At 46.0% G+C, this 17994-nt stretch overlaps 1 long non-coding RNA gene across 1 annotated transcript; it reads left to right on the forward strand.

Annotated features, from left to right (window-relative positions):
• The first annotated feature begins 8646 nt into the window (after window positions 1-8646).
• On the forward strand, window positions 8647-17153 carry LOC140001621 (uncharacterized). Its single transcript, XR_011807062.1, has 3 exons — window positions 8647-9003; window positions 11935-12170; window positions 13392-17153. It is a non-coding gene; the product is annotated as an uncharacterized lncRNA (long non-coding RNA).
• Window positions 17154-17994: the final 841 nt, after the last annotated feature.

Here is a 17994-nt window from a genome sequence, read left to right on the forward strand (position 1 = left end):
CATCGTACCCATCCAAGTATGACCGTTCTTTTCCTATTATAGGAAACAGCATTTGGCAAGAGTGGGCTGAGCCCTCCATCGGTTTTGGAAAAGGGCGTATGCTTCACAAACCCAACACAAAGCAGCTCCTGCCAGCAGACCACTCCCGTTTGATACCACAGGAGGTGAAGTTAGGGGGAATGAAGAGCTTCCCATGGTTCAGTGCTCTTTCCAGACCCAGGGAGACGGCTGTCTCCAGAGGACATTCTCCAGCACAACTCTAGTTAAGAACTAAACATCCCAATGTCATTAAATCTGTCCCAAGTCTGGAAGTCTAAGAGCTAGGTTAGCAAAATATAGTTATGGAGTTAAACTCAGGCAAGTTAGATGCCTTTTGATTTCCTCCTACGGCTTTCTCTGGTGGAAAAGGACGAGAAGAAATAAGGCACTAGAGAAGCTGTTGTGACACACTAGCGCTCAAAACACTTTAAATGTGACTGATGTGGCCGAGGAATTTTCCTCTGTTTTGCTGACAAGGTTGGAAATCTGCACAAGCGGCATCCTACATCTCCCTTGAAGGAACACAGCCACAGAAAGAGAAGGCAGGTGGTTCTGTGTCTGCAGACCGCTGTAGGGCCCACAGAACCTTCCTGGTGGTCTCTAAAGAGCGAGCCGATCACAAGGTCTTGGCCTCGCTCTTTGCAGTTGCTAAGTTGTTGTTACAAGGCAGCTAAAACGTATTAAATACTTTCCTAAAATTATTTTTCCGTGCAGGCAATTGCCGTGTCTGGCACACAGATGTTTTATGATCATTAATGGGAAATGAAAGTAAGACGGTGTCTCTACAAAATGTGGCCAAGACTCCTGGGAGAACTTTGCGAACTCCTACTTTAAATACATTCAGTTGTGTGTGTATAAAGCCTGCTTTGGTGTTCACCTCCTGACACTGGCACTTCTGCTGTGCATAGCTGGGATTCTTGCATAATTTAACAGAGCCATCTCAGGTGTCTCCCACTCTGTTCAGAGCACTCGAGCTGTGTTCCTTTCCAGATTTTGGCACGCAGCTTGTATCACATTACATTTTAGAAGAGCTTACCAACCTTGATTATTTAGAGAATTTCCTAGAAATCAGATAAATTTTTTTCAAACACATATATTTGAATGGCTCCCAAAATTTTTATGAAATTTGTAAATGACAGCTGTTTGCATTTTTTTAAATTCCTTGATTTTAGTCTGACAAAGCAATAACCAATATTATTTATTTTTCTGTCTCAAATTCCAGCAACATTGGAGCAAGTGAGCTTAAACTTTTTTTTTTCTTGATACATTGAAAACGCTTGCTGTTTTTTTGTGTTACTGCTTCATCTTCATAGTATTCAAACAGACAGGCTTGTGGCTGAAGGACTGGCTGAATGGAACTGGAACCAGCAAAAAGTCTGTTTCAGTCATTGCAAACTGAAGATAATGTAAAAATAGATGAATTTATTGAAAACACATTCATTTTGTTTTCTCACACCTTTTCCTACTATAATTGCAAAACCTGAAACTTGTGGTTCAGCAAAAGCCTGAAGTACATCTAGGTACAGTAAATGAATTATGCAAATGATTTTATTGCAAGAACATGCACATTCGTGTATGCACATTATTTGCCTGGTCTTCCTATTACAGCTGCAGTTAAATCCTAGTTTGTAAACACAAAGGAGTGCTCTAGAGGCTCCACATTTCTGGCTGATACAGTAGAAACCTATCGTGTCTATGTAGGGCATATGGAGCTTGAATACATTAATATGAATAAATACTAAAATATGCTAAACATTATTTTTAGTTGTTTTAGGCTAGTTTCCTAAGGAAACAGGGCTATGATATTTTAATGTTCATGAACAGTCTGTCTATGAGACCCCGTTAGCAATTTCTGAATCTTTCTAGCTACACTCAAGGTAATTTTAACTTTCTTTTTTATTTTTTCATTATATTTACAAAAATTTCAAATGACATATTTTTCTCCAGTCCTCTCTCCTTCATGTTGTGAACTTCTTCTGTCTTGAGTTCTCAGTATTTTTTTGTGAGACCACCATTTTCTAGTGTGTGCACGTTTCTCTTCAGGACCCAACTATCATCACAGAATCACAGAATGGTTGTGGGTGGGAGGCACCTCTGGAGATCTGGACCTCTGGTCCAACCCCCCTGCCCAGCAGGGTCACCTAGAGCACGCTGCACAGGATGGCGTTCAGACAGGTCTTGAATATCTCCAGAGAAGGAGACTCCACAGCCTCTCTGGGCAGCCTGTCCCAGTGCTCTGATGTGATCAAGGTCAGATTTTCTCCCTTCACCAAATATCTCTTGTTTTTTTTTTTTCCAGACTTCCAGTTTTCCTTACTGCAAACCATGTTGATATCCTTTCTACTGCTCTCACTTATCCTTTCTACAGGTCTCACTTCTCCACCACCCTCTCACTTACAAAGTAGAAACTGCATGAAGTCAATCAAGCAGAAATACAACTTCCCTCATGCCTATTCCAAATCTGAATCCTACCTGGCAGCTTGGTATTTCAAGCGCTGTTTGAATGCTTTCCTGTATGTTTTTGTCATGATCTTGCAAGCCATACCAGACAAACTGCTCTGTAATTTGTATGCTCTTTCACCCAATTACATGCATCTGATATATGTTTATGTCTCTATATAAACATACCTAAACTTGCCCAATCATCAGGCTACAGTTCAATTTGCTGAATTTTGCAGTACATCCATTGATGCTACTCCATCCAACCTGAGAATTTATATTGGAGCCTTCTCTGACTTGGAATTATCCTGTTCTGAAATGTTAATTATTTTAATTAAGAATATAATTTCAGATATTAATGGAGGTTGTTATCTTCTATCCATCGAATCCATTTAATTTAATAGTCTCCCGTACTATTCATAAATGTCTGACCATCCCTTGCTTTTCCTATTAGAATCTCACAAATTAATCATTTATTAATTCTGGTTTGCAGTTAAAACACTTCCACTGCTGACATGCAGACATCAAATGTCTCCTCAGAGTTTTGCTGCCACCTCCTGATCCCTGGCACACCTGCTGATATCTTGTTTAATGGTTTGGATTTGCCTAAGTCTCCTACTGCCACCAAACCATGTTGGACAATGATGTACCAAAACTAGACACGTTCTTTAAACTTCTTAATATTCATCCTTTATTTTAATACAGTGCTTGGAGAGGAGAAAAACACATACAGTTAAAACTAAGAGAAGCAAAAATGTGTTTGCTCTGCTTCTAAACAAAAGGGTATTTATGTGTTAAACACGGATCTTAAAGTTTCTTTTAAGACAACTTCAGAGTTTATGGAGGAGTTGTGAAAGAATTAAAAGCATAACGAATGGGAAGCTTAGGATGTATCATCCCTAATTAGAGTTGAGCTTTATTCTGCTTTGTTTGCCTCACAATATAGTTAAAATGTCACTGCTTTCTTTATCATCTCTGGCAGTTACAGAGAACTACTGTTATTAATGAATTAGGATGTGGCTGCAAGCCAAGAATGTGCAGTTTTATGACTGATCCTGCGTGTGCATTTTATTCTTCCACTCACAGAATAAAGAGAACTCTGAGAGATCACCGCCAGAAGCTATGGAGCGTGATCCACCCGTCACACATGAATTTTTGCATAGCAGACAGAAGTAGGAAGAAAACTAAAATGTGGCGGCTGGATAAGCAGCTACCATTTCGTTTTCATTTGCTATCTGGTTGCCTAATCTCATTTCCCTATATTTTCTCCTCTAAACTGATCTAATTTCCTTTTTTTTTTTTTTTTTTTTCTCCCCTAAACCCTGCGTAATCCCCTCCTGCAGCCTGGAGGCAGAGTGCAGAACACCTGTGCAAACAGAGCTAAGGCAAGGAGCATGAGCCGCTGCTCCTTCCCCTTTGGGCAGTGAGTGGCTGTGCAATGGAAAGCAGATTTCCCTTTGGCATTACCTTAAGTTATCATTAGATGCAGCTGACAGTATTTGGAGCATAACCTTTAGGGAGTGTGTTATAAAAGAGGCAATGGCTCAGGTACAGACATGCCACCAAGAATAACAGGAAAAATAGAACTATAATCTCACAAAAGCACATTACCTAATAAAGAACGGGGAGCCAGACATATTTTTTCACAACTTGGGACATAATTATGGCATGTTACGAAATTAAAACATCTCGACTAAATCAGTGATATTACGCTAACAGGAAAATGGAGTAAGAGATGCTGAGTGCCTACAGCAAGCTGTTCCAGGGGAAGGATGTTTGCTTTGGAGCTAAACTGGCCCTCCACATTCACAAATGTTCTGCATGTGGCCGACATTGGGGAATATCAGAACTGGGGAGAGGGCAGTGCAGAACAGGCAAAAGTTAGCAGCTCTGGGATGTCTCCCAGACAAAGTTACATCAGCCGTGATGCCTGAGATGCCACCAGCACTTGTGCACTTAGTGCATAGTGAGAGGATATTTCAGGCTGAAAAACGAGCACCTATTACTGGTAAGATGCTCATTATCAATCCTGCTGTTACCAGTTGTTACAAAGAATGCTCATTCCATATCAAATTATTAAATTCATGTTTATGAGAGCTGCCTGACAAAAACTGAGAGCCATATAATGCTCCAGATACCAGGAAAGACACCAGAAATTAACATAAATTTTCCTCCAAGACCTAGCAAGATCTACACCTTCCCCTCACACACCTAGCCAGGTGTAGTCAAGCCTACCCTTGAAGCCAGGATTGCAGCCAGCTGTGTTACACTTTGCACCAAAAGGCCACAGCAGCACAAGCTGAATGGCTTCCTGACGTGTGCCAGATGCCTTAGCACCAGCTCCTGTGCTCCTTCACTGGATCTGGATGACTCAAGCACAGGCAGATGCCTCGCGGGCAGTAGTGAGACAGTCTCAGTTTTACCTCTTCCTAAGTCCAAGCAGAGATGCTTTGAGCTTGGGCTGCAGCAGAGCTAACACCCAGGATGAAGCGGATCGTGGGTGCCTGCTGCTTGAACTGCCAAACCTGTTCCTCCTTGCTAGGTGAAGCACTCATCACTTCCCAAAAATCCCAGAACTCCTCTGCCGTGCTCCAGCATGAGCTCCTGCCTGTGCAGGCGATGTGGGCACAGCAGGGACCAGCAGAAACGGGACCGTAAGTCAGACCAGAGCTGGGGAGCGCCGTGCTCCTGCTTCCTCACGCTCCCTTTGTGCCAGCCCTTGAGTGGGCTGAAGCAGGGGCTCCTGCTGCTGAAAAAGGCAAGCGGCTGCAGTTCGGAGCTGTAATTTTGTCTGGGTCTTTCCAAGTCCACATTTTTACTCCTCTAGACTGAGTAACGCACTGTGTGGTTCCTCGGTGTCTATTTTTGGTTAGCTCAGCTAGGGTGGATTGTAAGCAGGCTGGCTGCGCTCGCTGCCTGCCAGCACAAGGCAGCCGATCTGGTGCAAAATCTCATTATCAGTCTTTTATTTTCAACTCAGTTAAACTCTACTACCTTTCAGGTCTGCCAAAAGGGCTCTTCTGCCTCCACAGAGCAGTACTCTTTTCCGCCTGCAAAGCGCCCTTCTCCCCTTTTTGCTCCTTTTGGTGCGTGTGTGTGCACATCTAAGGGAGGGGTGGGAGGAAGGAGCAGCTCCCCTACGAGACAAACATCCATTTCTCTCCCTAAGCTGGAATCCTATTTAAATCAGCTTGCTGGGAATCAGCCCTGCAGCTGCTTCCCAAGGCAAGTGCAAGGTAGGGTGAGCAGCTCGTGGGGCTTTAGGGGGCCAGGGAGCCCCTTCCACGGCACGGCTACACCGATCTGGGCATCAACACTGATGGTCTGCATCGTGAGGGGGGTTCTTCTTTGTGGAAAATATCAGCCAAAGCGTTTTGGCAGTTCGGAAGTTAAATACAGGAAGAGTACATTGTTTTTCAGTAGGAAAATTAAAAAAAAAAAAAAAAGAAAAGAAAAAGGAATGAAATGTTTTATGGAAAAAGTTTGCTTTGAAGTTGAGCAAAGGAGGCTGTTGTCAGATGTTGTTTAACGCTCCAAAGAAAATCTACTCGAATTCAGCCAACTTTTCGGGTATTTTAAATCTCAGTTTACAGAGGTACTTGCTGCTGCTTAAGGGTTAAGAATGTCCCAGAGCAAGCTGATGCCTCTGGCAGTCCCAGTCCTGTTGGTCGTGCATCCTTCCCATGGTTCACATCAGGCTCTCCAGCCCCTCGCAGCCCCGCGCCCGGACACGCACCCTCCTCACAAAGCCGCCACACATGCCCCAGCCCGGGATTACACGATGGAGGCAGCATTTCCCAGTCCTGGTTGCTTCCAGCTGCTGCAGGAGCCGAGCAACGAACCGAGAGCGGGGACACTTCCCTGCACTCTCGGTGACCTCTCTGCTGGCATCGAGGCAATGTGAAGGAAGAAGCTATCTGATGCAGAGGCAGGACGAGAGCTGGATCTGAGGAGAACCAGCAGGCTGCTGGAATCGGGAACACGTGGGATGAGAACGGGGACCTGCAGGGAAGGCAGATACGCAGGGCTGGCAGGACGGGAATACTCGGTTTTGAAGCCGGCAAAGGAAATGATGACGGGCAGAGGCTGAAGCTCCAGATGTTAGGGCTGTAGGCTACGGGGCTGGTGGGGGTGGATGGAGGATGGAGGAAACAAATTGCCCAGGAAACTGGGACACGAGTGAGGGAAGCTGCTAAGGAGGCTGGGATGGGGAGAGAAGGCATGCTGAGCACACAGGGCTGGCACTGGAAAGCAGAGGAGGAGGGTGGCATCGGCAAGTGCGTGGAGTGGGATGGGAGACAGGGTGGGAGACAGCCATGGAGAAGGGGCAGGAGGGAATTCGGATGACCTGGACAAGGAGATAAGGAGCATAGTTTCAGTGGGAGCTTGAATATGAGGGGTTCTTTTCAACAAATGCTGGCGAGCCAAAGAAATAAGGCAGCACTTGCAACAAAACCGAAAGCAGCTCCATGATCGTACTGTCAAAGGCCACTCAGCGTTCAGTGCAAGAAGGCAGGAGAGGGCCCAGGACAAGAGCAGCCACCCAGCCAGGACACAAAATGTCCCCTAAATGTCCCCTCACACCTCATGCGTGCCCAGACCAGGCTCCTCCAGCGTCCCCAGGGGACCGGGACGTGGGAGCCCAGGGGAAGGCTTGGTGGCGGTGGCACTGTGAGCCGAGGAGGTGTCCCCTGCTGCCTGTGCGTCCCTCCCAGGAGGCTCCTCCAGGTCTGTCAGTGCGACCAGGACCTGTCCTTGCTCTGTGTGCACCGCTGGCTGATTGGGCTGGGGGATGCAGTCTGATGCCAGGTACCAGTGGGTGGGTTTTGGTAACGATATGGCTTTTCCTGATCTTAATCTACCAATAATAATAATCACGGTAAGATAAACATGGTGAAATCTGCTGTGGCTGAAATCTTTCACAGGCCACAGGACTCGCTGTGTGACTAGCAGGTAATGGTTATTGTACCCAGCCCTGCCTTCTTGGGCAGACTCGTGGGCTTGTTTTGGAAATAGTCGCTGATCTTCCTCCTCCGACCGATGGGTATGACCGTGCCTGCGAGTGCTCAGGCTGGGCTGATCCTCTTACTCCGGATTGTGTTTAACAAAAACTCCAGCTGTCTCCGGGCTCTCTGTGTGCCAGAGCGTGTTAGCCTGAAAAGGCATCGGCATACTTGATGCTTGCCTCAGCATCGCAGAGTCACAGAAACAGAGAATCAGGGAATGGCTTGGGTTGGAAGGGACCTTAAAGCCCACCCAGTCCCAACCCCCTGCCATGGGCAGGGACACCTCCCACCAGCCCAGGCTGCCCAAAGCCCCATCCAGCCTGGCCTTGAACACCTCCAGGGATGGGACAGGGATGGGTCCTCGTTTCTTTCTGCGGTGACCTGTCACAGTTTGGGTTCGTGCCAGTCTTTCAGTAGTTACTGTCACTCAAGATCAACCAGGTACCATCAGCATTTAGGAATCTCTTTCATGTGGTGCTTTTAGACTGTGAATATTCAAAACGCACCGAGTGTTGTGGGAATCACTCCCCTGCAGCTCCGGGGGTGGCTTTGATTCCCACAGTCCCGTGAAAACATTTGCTGCAGAGTAACACCTCGGTTGTCCTTGGTACTCCTGGAGGAAGGATGACTTCAAGCCTTGCCCAGCAGACTAGCATGCCAGGGGAACATTGGGATACTCAGAGGTGCAGTCAGCTTCGCTTTCCTCTTTCTCTTGGCAGCCAGTTGTTAACATATTTAACAAATGTGATCCCGACGATGCTTCATTCTGGCAGGAAATCTGACAGACGCCAAAACCTTTCCAGGGGGGGTGCCTGTCCCTGTGCTGGGAGTGCCTGCACAAGGCACATGTCACCGCAGCCCAGGGAGCGCTGGGCAGGGCAGCAGAAGGCTCACCCTCACCTCTCTCTGCTTTCTGGAGCTTTTTTTTTTGTGTGTGTCCTGGGAATCCAGCTCGGCAGCATGAGCTGGGTGTGCAGACAGACAGGCAGTGCGAGCGTTTCTCTGCCAGTTTCCGCAGCAATTACAGCGTAATATCATCAAACCTGCACATTAAACTAGATGAAAAGCACAGACTAATTTCAGTCTGTGGTTCTTAGGACCTTTTTTTTTTTTTAATGTTTTTATTTGGTAGCACCTAGGGTAGGGTTATGCATCACCTTGTGCGTTCAGCGAGCAGTGCCTGCACGCCCCAGTTCCTGCTATCAGAGGGCGTCTGCAAATCAGCTCCCAGCCTACTGGGCTGGCACCAAGAGGAGGGATGTGAAATTAGAGGCTAACAGGAGCACTCCTCTGCGAGAAGTGTCTAGCAGAAGCGGAGAAGACTGCAGTTCTCCAGGGAAGGCACTCTGCTATCTTAATTGTAAACCAGTTCTGTTTCTGCCTGCCCTACACGTGGATCGTTCACTGCTCATTTTCCAGTTTCAGCAGTAATGGGGACAAGGGGCTGGCAGGCAACGGGTGCTTTTGGTTCAGAAACTGATCCATACCCACAGCATGACTGAAAAGCTAGCGTGATTTTGTAAGTAGAAACCATGCTAAAAGTTACAATTACAAAATTAGCTTTCCCAAGTTGTAATGATCAACTGTACGACTTTAGTAGTGTTGTCTGGATGTATTTTTTTTCTGAATACAGATGCGTTTATGTGCTCTACCTGTTTGTCAGCTCATGTTCTTTCTCTTCCCAGAGGATGCTGAGAAAAAAACAGGAAGGTTGTGCTAATTTGGACTAGTCCACACAGGCAGCTGGAACATGTTGGCCTTACCACCTCCATTTAGATTGGGAAAGCCAAATGGAAAGGGGTAAAGGACATTTGGACAGGGAAGCTCCAAGAAGCAGCTATGTTGGCATAGATGTAAGATTACACTTAAGCAGTTTTATAAAAAAAAAAAAGGTTATAGTCCCTCTATACAAGGCTTCTGCACCAGTAAAATATTATTTGGTTTTATCAAAAATATTTACAGATAGATTTAATAAGTCAGCTAGACTTTTCTTCAACCAGATAATTCATGTGTAACTCCGGAGTGCCAGAGCTGATGTTGCAGCAAAGGGAGCAGGGCAGAGAGGAGCTGGACCTGTCTGGCTGCCGGCTGTTGGAGCTGTGCACCTGACAGCACCCTGCATGCACTCGGTGTTGACGTGTGCAGGTGGCCTTTGGTGCAACCTGCTTAAGGCACCGTCTCAGGGAGCTGCTGCTTTTTGCACCCCCTGGGAGCTCAGTTTTACTCTCCTCTCTGGGGCCACCCACAGCATCAGACCAGTAACTGAAGCATTACAAGGTGGACAAATAGAAGAAAAACACCAGGGGAAACCCTTGGACCAAATACGCTGCTTACCAAACCTGTTTGCTTTTCTAGACCCCGGTAAATGCTGATGAAAAAGCCTCTTCTATAAAAACAAAGTCATCTCATGAGTGCTCTGTGATGTTTTTCCCTTCAGGATCAGGTTGGCAGCCTCTCTTTAATGTGCGGCACTGTGAACTTAAAAGAAATCTCATTATCAGCCTTCCTTGCCTTCAGCACTTCATCAAGTATTCCACGATCGCTGCCTTGCAGATGCTGCACTTAAGGTGCTGGGTGGTGGGGTTTTGTTTGCATTCCCTTAAGCCCTCTTCTTGTTTTTGTGTGTGGCTATAAATATCTGAGCCCTGAGAAGAGACATGAAAGTAATCCTGCAGACATTAATTAGATTCCGGGCGATTTTTTTTTCAAATTCTAGAGTCACAAAGCGTAACTTTTAATTACCCATTTTTGTTTTGGGAATAGTAGCTTCAGACACATATCAACATGATCAGAAATATGTAAAATTTCTTCTCCAGGAATTCTTGATTTCCCCCAGCCAACTTTTAATAAATAAGGAAACATTTATGCCTGAATCAAAGAGCTGCGCACCCCTGAGTAAAAGTTCCAGTCCCTCTGTTGTGGGACTCGGCACTACACATCTACCAGATACTATTCACAGAGATCCTCAAGATAGAGATCAAAAACTTAAGAGTATAGTTAATTTCAGTTCGTTTTTTCTTTTTTTCTTTTTTCTTTTTTTTTTTAACTTCTAAATTAAAGTCAGCTGAAACCCAGAGCAGTTATATCCACCGGACTGGGTAAGAAACAGGATTTTTTATCCCTCACCAAAACAGCTGGTACAGCAAAGCTATATCACTTAATTTAAACTACATCTAGCTAATATTACCTACTTATGTTATTTATTCAGACATTAAGGAGAAGACTCCTTTATTAGTATTAATTTTGGGGGGGCAAATGTGTCTGTCTGTGTGTATTCCCAATAATTTTGGGATTTATTAGCAAGTTTCTATCAACTGGAGTTGACGGAGGCCTCAAAGACAGGCCTGCATTCACTCACAGGTCGTTTTAATTTTGTGAAATTAGGAGGCTGATAGAGGAAAGCAACCCAAACTGGGGATCCCACACCAAAAAGCTACAAGAGCCTGACTATAATTAAATGTCAGGGGATCTGTTTGGAGGAGCGACATTTCTCAGCATCCAAACCAGAAGAAAAGCTTCCGTCAGAGTTTTGCTTGGATGGAAACCCATTACAACATGCAATTAATAGATTCTTGGTTTAGAGACTGTTGTATTATGGCCATTTCTTTGACCAATATAAAAGCAAAGATGGACCATTAAACATGATGTGTGCCCCCCTTTCCTTTCTGCCTTGTGCTGTCCTGAGGCTCCCTGAGTAACACCCCTGAAATTTCCTCCCTGCCTCCCTCCCTACCTGCTAGAAATGTGCAGAATCTGATTTTTGTGCATTTGCCATCCAAAACAACAATTCAACAACCTTGTGCCTACTCTCCTAAATATATACTGTAAAAAGCTATCCTGTGGTCATATGCTGTTTGCTCTTTTAATTTGATTGCAACGTTCCTGCACTCACCTAAGGCTATCAGTGTCTCCTTCACACTTGCTCTCCTTCCCTTTTCCAGCCCCTGTTCTTACCAGGAGCACATTTGTCTCAGTGAGTGGTGCATCCATCCTTTGACCATGAATCAGCGTTCTCGCTAATAAAATTCTTACCTTCATTTTACCATTCTCTGTTTCTCAGAAATATTCTAAAACCGTTCGTTTTTCTAAGCTTTATATCTTTATAAAAATATAACTCTGAATCCTGACAAATATCTTCTGAGATCCTTAGGGCATAATGGTCTGGATGCCATAAACCGTGAAAGGAGAGTATTTATAGCAGTATTTTGCTGTTAAAAAAATTGCTACCATTAAAAATCCCGGCCTGCCAAAGATTATAGATTAATGTGAAGAAAGAGACGCATCCTGGCAGGATAGGCTTGGTGAATGCCATACAAATTACTCGGGTTTAAGCTGCTTTAGTGATCAGAGAATAAACTGCGGGGCTCAGAGAGAGGACTGGTAGTCGGTCAGCGTGCGTACCGCTCACAGCGTTTCCCTTCTGTTTCTGATTTTGCAAATGATGTGATAGCAAATCTGGAATTCTGCAAACTCCTTGAGCCATACAGGGGTGATCGTGGAAGCGCTGACCACCCTGGCCACAGATGTCTGTCTTTGGGAGAGGCCGGCAGCTGGAGCCATATGGAAAGGCTTTAAGATAAAAGTGAGTGAGCGAATTTTCGAGGCGTTGGACAACAATCTCTCCCACCTAAGAAGAGCAAGGACGCAGTGGCTGTTTTTAGATACAAAGTGGTGTTTTTCTGGCAGGTAAGGCTCAACCACACACATTTCCCAATTCTTCTCATTTCTGTATAAGGCCGTCTGTGCAACTTTTCCCTGGCTGTACTGAGAAGGGCCCTGACCTTTCTGCCACTCTCCAAATGGTGTAATTCTGAACGGGCTGCCAGTGGCCACCTACATTTTCCCTGTCAGCAAACAAAGCTGCCCCTATCTTATCTTGTGGCACACAGACCTGTCATTCACTTTGGGCACAGCGGCCACAGCCTGGGCGTTTCTCCCAGCCCAGGCCTCTTTTGCTCCATCCCGGTCTTGCACCAGCTCTGCTATTTATTTCACCATCGCTGGTTTCTCCTCTTGGCCTCCCTCCCTTGTCCCACATCCCTCCTATCCTCCCATTTCTTCTCTCCCCTCTCCTCCACAGCCTCTCACTGTGGGCGACCACTTCTGGGCTGCAGCAGCAGGCTCCGAAGGAGAGGAGGAGAAACTGGCAGAAGAAACCCACCTCGGCCAGCCCCAGGCTAGCACAGTCTCACCGAAGCCAGGATATGTGAAATGCCGAGCTCCGAGGCTCTATCAAAGCAAACTGATCTTTCTCAAGCCAGTCAGACTGAGGTGGATTTCCAGAGTGACTAAAGCACTTGTCCTGCCAAATTTCAAGCTTTTCTTCTCAACTATGGGGCCTTCGGGACTGTCTAAAGAAGAGGTTGCCTTTTTTTTTTTTTTTTTTTAATATGAGGGGAGCAGCACATATTTTCTTGCACTTGCTGAAAAGCAAACCCATTTTGGCTGAAATTTTTATACGTGCTCAGCCTGAGGCAATTCGTGGTACACGTACACACGGATCACACCTATCCAGCAGGCACCTGCCATGGAAAATCTTTGTCCTGGAGGCTCGAGTCTGACACTGTTATAGGCAATGGAAAATGTGACCTAACGGTGGGAGTTATCGGGCAGCAGTTAGCAGGTGAATCGTCCCGACGCCACCCAAAATTATCCCCCCACCGAAAATCTTGTAAAAGATTCCAGAAGCTTTATTTGCCCTTTGCAGTAATTTTCCTTTTAAAAACCCTTGGCACGCATTTGTTCATATAAAATAATGATTTGCGGAAACAGAGGAAGTTAAAATCCCACCCATCCTTTTCTCTCCCGGTTTATTTATTTTCCATGTGAGATTAATGAGTTTCCTGCAGCAGGGCTAGATCCGCTTGCGCGCTGTGCAGATAAGTTAATATTTATTTCCTTTTCCAGGGGCGAGCGGACACCTTCACATTCCCCATTTCTTCAGAGCAGGGATCCGTGTACAGCATGTCAAGCGCCACCAAAACCAAATGTCCTGTGTTTTAAAATGCTGCTTTCACGTTGCCTGCTGCCGTCGAGCAAACTGGTGAATCGGAGTGGTGCTGCCCCGTGGCAGCTTAGTTTAACTGGGTTGATTTATTTTACCAGCAGATACTTTGGAAAGAATACGTGTGTTTCTTTGAAGGGCTTTGGTTTAGAGCCTGTCCTGTGCAGGATTTGGCTGCTGTGTGCAGCGGAGCCCGTGAAAGCCGGTTTCCTACAGATTTCTCTCCTGCGTTCCCATTACCCTCCCAGTTCCTTCCCGTGTCCCGGTGCCACTGCTCCTCCCCGCAGCATCCCCGGGTGCCCCCTCTCTGGGGGTGAGCTCTGCCCTCTGGGGAGGCTGTGGATTCATCTCTGTTGTGAACTGCCAGGTTTTGGGGAACTCCCCACTCTGAAGCTTGCTGTGGCCCAGCCAGCAAGCGGAAAAATGACGAGTGGCAGGAGGAGGGCGGGGGAGAAGCGGCAGGCAGGTGGCCGGAGCATAAGAGGCTGCACTTCCCAGGGAAAGTGGGATAAGAAGGGGCTCCTCGCTGCCAGGGCATTGTGTGGAAGAATTATATGTGAGAAATGCTGTGTGTGACTCGGTTCAAGGGCCTGTGCAAGCGGATATTTATACTGCTGTGTAGCCTCCCCTTCTTCCAGGGTCAGTCCCAGTGCGTCAGCCACGGCTCCTTTCTTGCTGTCCCTGGCCAAGTCCCCCTTAACGACCCAAAGGAGAAAATTCCTGTTTTTCTTCACATGCAATTTCAAATCCTCTGTTTCAGAAAGTAAACTGGAAAAAGCAGGGTGAAAAACTTGTGGCTGAGGTGAGACTTGTCTTCTGCAGCCAAAGGGCCAAGAACTCAGTCCCTCTTCACTGATGTGCCAAGGCTGACGTTCAGTAATTCCTCCTGTTACCGTAATAAATAGTGAGACAGCTGTACCTGCAGGTTAAAGAAGTGGGAATGTCTCGATTCAAACATGCCTGCACTTCTCAAAAGAAAACAAAAAAAAGAAAGCTTATTTCCTATGAATTTGCAGTGAGTACAATAACACGTTACCTTCACTGCTTGCTTTTTAGAAGCCTGTGTTTCAGAAGCAGGCCTTCTGCTTCCAGCAGCGTGAGTGGTGAATGTTGTGCTACACAGCCTCACGGAGAGCATCCTGCATGCTCAAGGGGCTGCCTGGATCTCAGCCCATTAGGAGCAGTGTGAATTTTGGAGCCAGCGCTTTGCCTGTCTCTGGAAAGCTGCCTCTCCCACCTCCCTCGGGAGCATCAGGCAGGAGGAAGCTCAAAAAGGACACCTCGTTTCCCACTCATCGCTTTAAAAGGGAATAAAGCAGAGATAATTGCAGAAGTTCAAAGAGAGGATCGTGGAGTTTTCCAGCAGTGCCTCAGGAAGGGTAAGGTCTGACAGAGCTCACAGCTGCATGGAGTCAGGCAGGGACTAGGAGGAGCGGAGCCCGTGCGTGGTGCCCTCCTGTTCTCCCTCCCGTGCTCATCATCAATTGAGCAGCTCAAGAGTGCTGTGAATACAAAGGTACAGGCAAGGAGCAAATTTCTCACTGAGGAACTACGCATGGTTTTTACAAGTACACAATCCAACTTCTGGAGATGCAACAGGGATCCATGAGGGAGGTTATAAATATTTTTCCCATAATCAGCTTTGATTTTTCTTCCTTAATTGCAGTTCTTTTGGAAATAAGTACTCAGGCATTTTATTTCTAAGATTTGAGAGCTGGAAATAAAAACCCACGTGACCTAAAAACTCTGTTTGCTTATTTTATATCAGCGTTGCCTTTCAGTAACCCAAAAATTTGGATTAACCCTTCTTGAACTTGAGATGCTGAGGACTTGAAGTGCTGCAGCACTGCAGATGCAGAGCTTGTAGGGAACAGAAAGGGGATGTGGTCTTAAAAAATGAACTCTTAAACTGGGAGTTTGTGAACTCTGCAGTAAAAAGCTGGATCAGACTCTACATTCTGACTTCTGAAGAGCTTCTAACCTCTTGATAAAATGTCAATCTCTCTGAATTTTCTTTCAACAAAGAGCTTGTTTTCTGCAATGCAGTGCAAACCCACACCTGGTCTCCAAAGGCCATGGAAACATACCTTATATATTTTTATGGGAATAGTTCCCGTATGTTTTTTGCTTTGGGATTGCACTCCCAGCTCAATGGCTAACTTGTGGGCTGCAGACCGGCTCCGTTATGTTCCCTCTCCTTCCAGCCATGTCAATCTTGGACCTGCAGTGACCTAGCCTACAAAGGAGAGGCAGACTTTGTTCCCTTCCCATACCATTTTGTAGTCTGCTGACTTACTTTCTTTGGAACCACTGATTTAAATCCTTTCAGCTGAGAAGGGAATTAAGCTGCTCCGTTCAGCGAGATGGCTGCATCTCTGGAAAGAGCAGCAGCAGAAGCTTAGATACAAATGATGCTCAGGTGCCCATAAACTCAGGAACATAAACAGGACCTTTTGCAAGTGTTCTCTTGGGCTGAGGCATCACAAATTCTCTCAGGTTTTGCTCCAGGCAGGTAGGGTTTTTTCCTGGACCTCTCCCACCAAGGTAGTTCTGCCTTCCAGCTAGTGAGCCCGAGAGTCCCCTCTGCTTTGATGACAGTGGTGCAGGCAGCAGCTCTTCCCACACCTCCCACCACCAGACGCTGTGACTTCTCCAAAGGAGATGTAAAGACTCATTCAGCCTCGGACAGGCTCTAGAAGCAAGGGCCCAGAGAGGCTTTTTGCCCATGAAAGGATGAACCTGAAAGAATTTCATGGGAGTGGAAAGTAATTGCAAGGGCAGGAGCTACATCTCTGCATGGGATTCCCCACATCAAAAGCTTCCCCGGGCCCTCTGAGTGCTGGAGGTTGGACTCTTACACCTTTGTGTCCTTGATCTTTACAGACAAGCAGGAAAAGGAATTTTCAAAGAGAATCTGTGAAGTTTCTCCTCCTTTCAGATCTGGGGCAGAGTTTACCAGGTCTCATGCAAAGAAGTAACATGCTGCCAGATTTTATCTTATGGTCAGTAGGCAAAAGTATTCATAGAGTTATACAATGAGATTATTACAGTGTGGAGACTGGCAGATCTGTAGATGCAAAACATTTGCAAGTGAGAACAAAAGGAGGACTTCAGCTTGCAGTCTGAAATTGATTTGGCATTCCCTGTGTCCTCAGGTCCCCCTAGATACATTCTGTACTTGCAATCGTGGTTTCATCCCACAGGAATAGAAAAGAAAAAATAAATGTGAGGTGAAAACTATGCAAGTGGAAAGAACATTGTCTTTGCAGAGAAGTGACCGTGAAAGAGTAAAGCAAAAATTATCTTTCCTTTCAACTTTTGCTTCTTCAAAGAGACTGTTTTCAACTGTAGAGGCAAAACACTAATAAACAGTTTTGAAATTTGGCAATTACCAATATCCCTTGAAGGTCTTTTCCACTTGTTTCAAAGATAATAAATAAATTAAAGACTGCCATTTGTCATGAGCTGACATTTGCGTGAGCTCATTTCTCATGATCAGGCTGCAGCTCCACAAAAAGTTGCTCCAGCACAGCCACACATGGAGCTACAAGAGCCTACAATCAGCCAGGAGCGATGGGCAGTGCTGGCACTCACTGAAGGCAGCTTCTGGTGGGTTTTCAGCCCCCACTACCTGTTTCTTGGCGAGGTGCAGAGCATGACACCACAACCTGCTGCTGGAAGACACATCCCATCTCTTCGCATCCACCCCTGCCATTTCCATGGGGGTCATGCTCATCATCCAAATTGTGTCTGAGAAGTCAGTCACATCCTCAAAATACCCAACTTCTCCTTTGTTAGAAAGGGAAATGAAATACCAGTGGAATTTACCCTTTTTGTAAAGAAAACAAGGGCACAAAGCAGGAGCTAAGTGGGACTTAGCTAACACATGGCCCCTATGCAGACTGTGAAGTGTAATTACATGTAATATGTTTCACTCCTGGTGTGATGCACAGTTGCAAGCTGAGCACACTGCTGAATAAAATGTGCTGGGCAGCTTTTGGTAGCAAGGAATCTGGTTCTCATGCTTAGAAACAGAAAGAAATATTTCCCTTTCCTAAGTACCGTAATGGTTTTTCCTGACATAGGGAACCAAGAGAAAACAAGCTGTTATGTAAAAGTTACGAGCAAACATCTACCACTTCCTCTCCGAATTCCTGTTGTCATTTTTCCCAGCTGTTGCTTTCCTTTTCTCACGACTGCTCCTGATGGTATACGTCCTCACCTCAACCAGCGGGCAAATAGCAGAGAAGAAATTGCCTACCTCAAGGTTCACTTCTATACCAACAGCTTATTTATTCAGATTTCTTCCGAGATGAGACACAGAGAGGTCTGGCACTGCAGGAGATGAGGTCTTGCAAGGCAGGATCTGTGTGGATGCCTGCTGAGCAGCTCACCCTATTGCCTGAGACATCAGATGTTGCTCAGCATGTCAGAAGACCTCCAAGAGCAAGGGAGATACAGCAGAGGTGGACACTTGTGGCTTTGTTGCAGAAGTCTGTAATGGGA

The sequence above is a fragment of the Anas platyrhynchos genome, chromosome 2 (genome assembly GCF_047663525.1).
Source record: "Anas platyrhynchos isolate ZD024472 breed Pekin duck chromosome 2, IASCAAS_PekinDuck_T2T, whole genome shotgun sequence".
NCBI classification, from domain to species: Eukaryota; Metazoa; Chordata; class Aves; order Anseriformes; family Anatidae; genus Anas; species Anas platyrhynchos.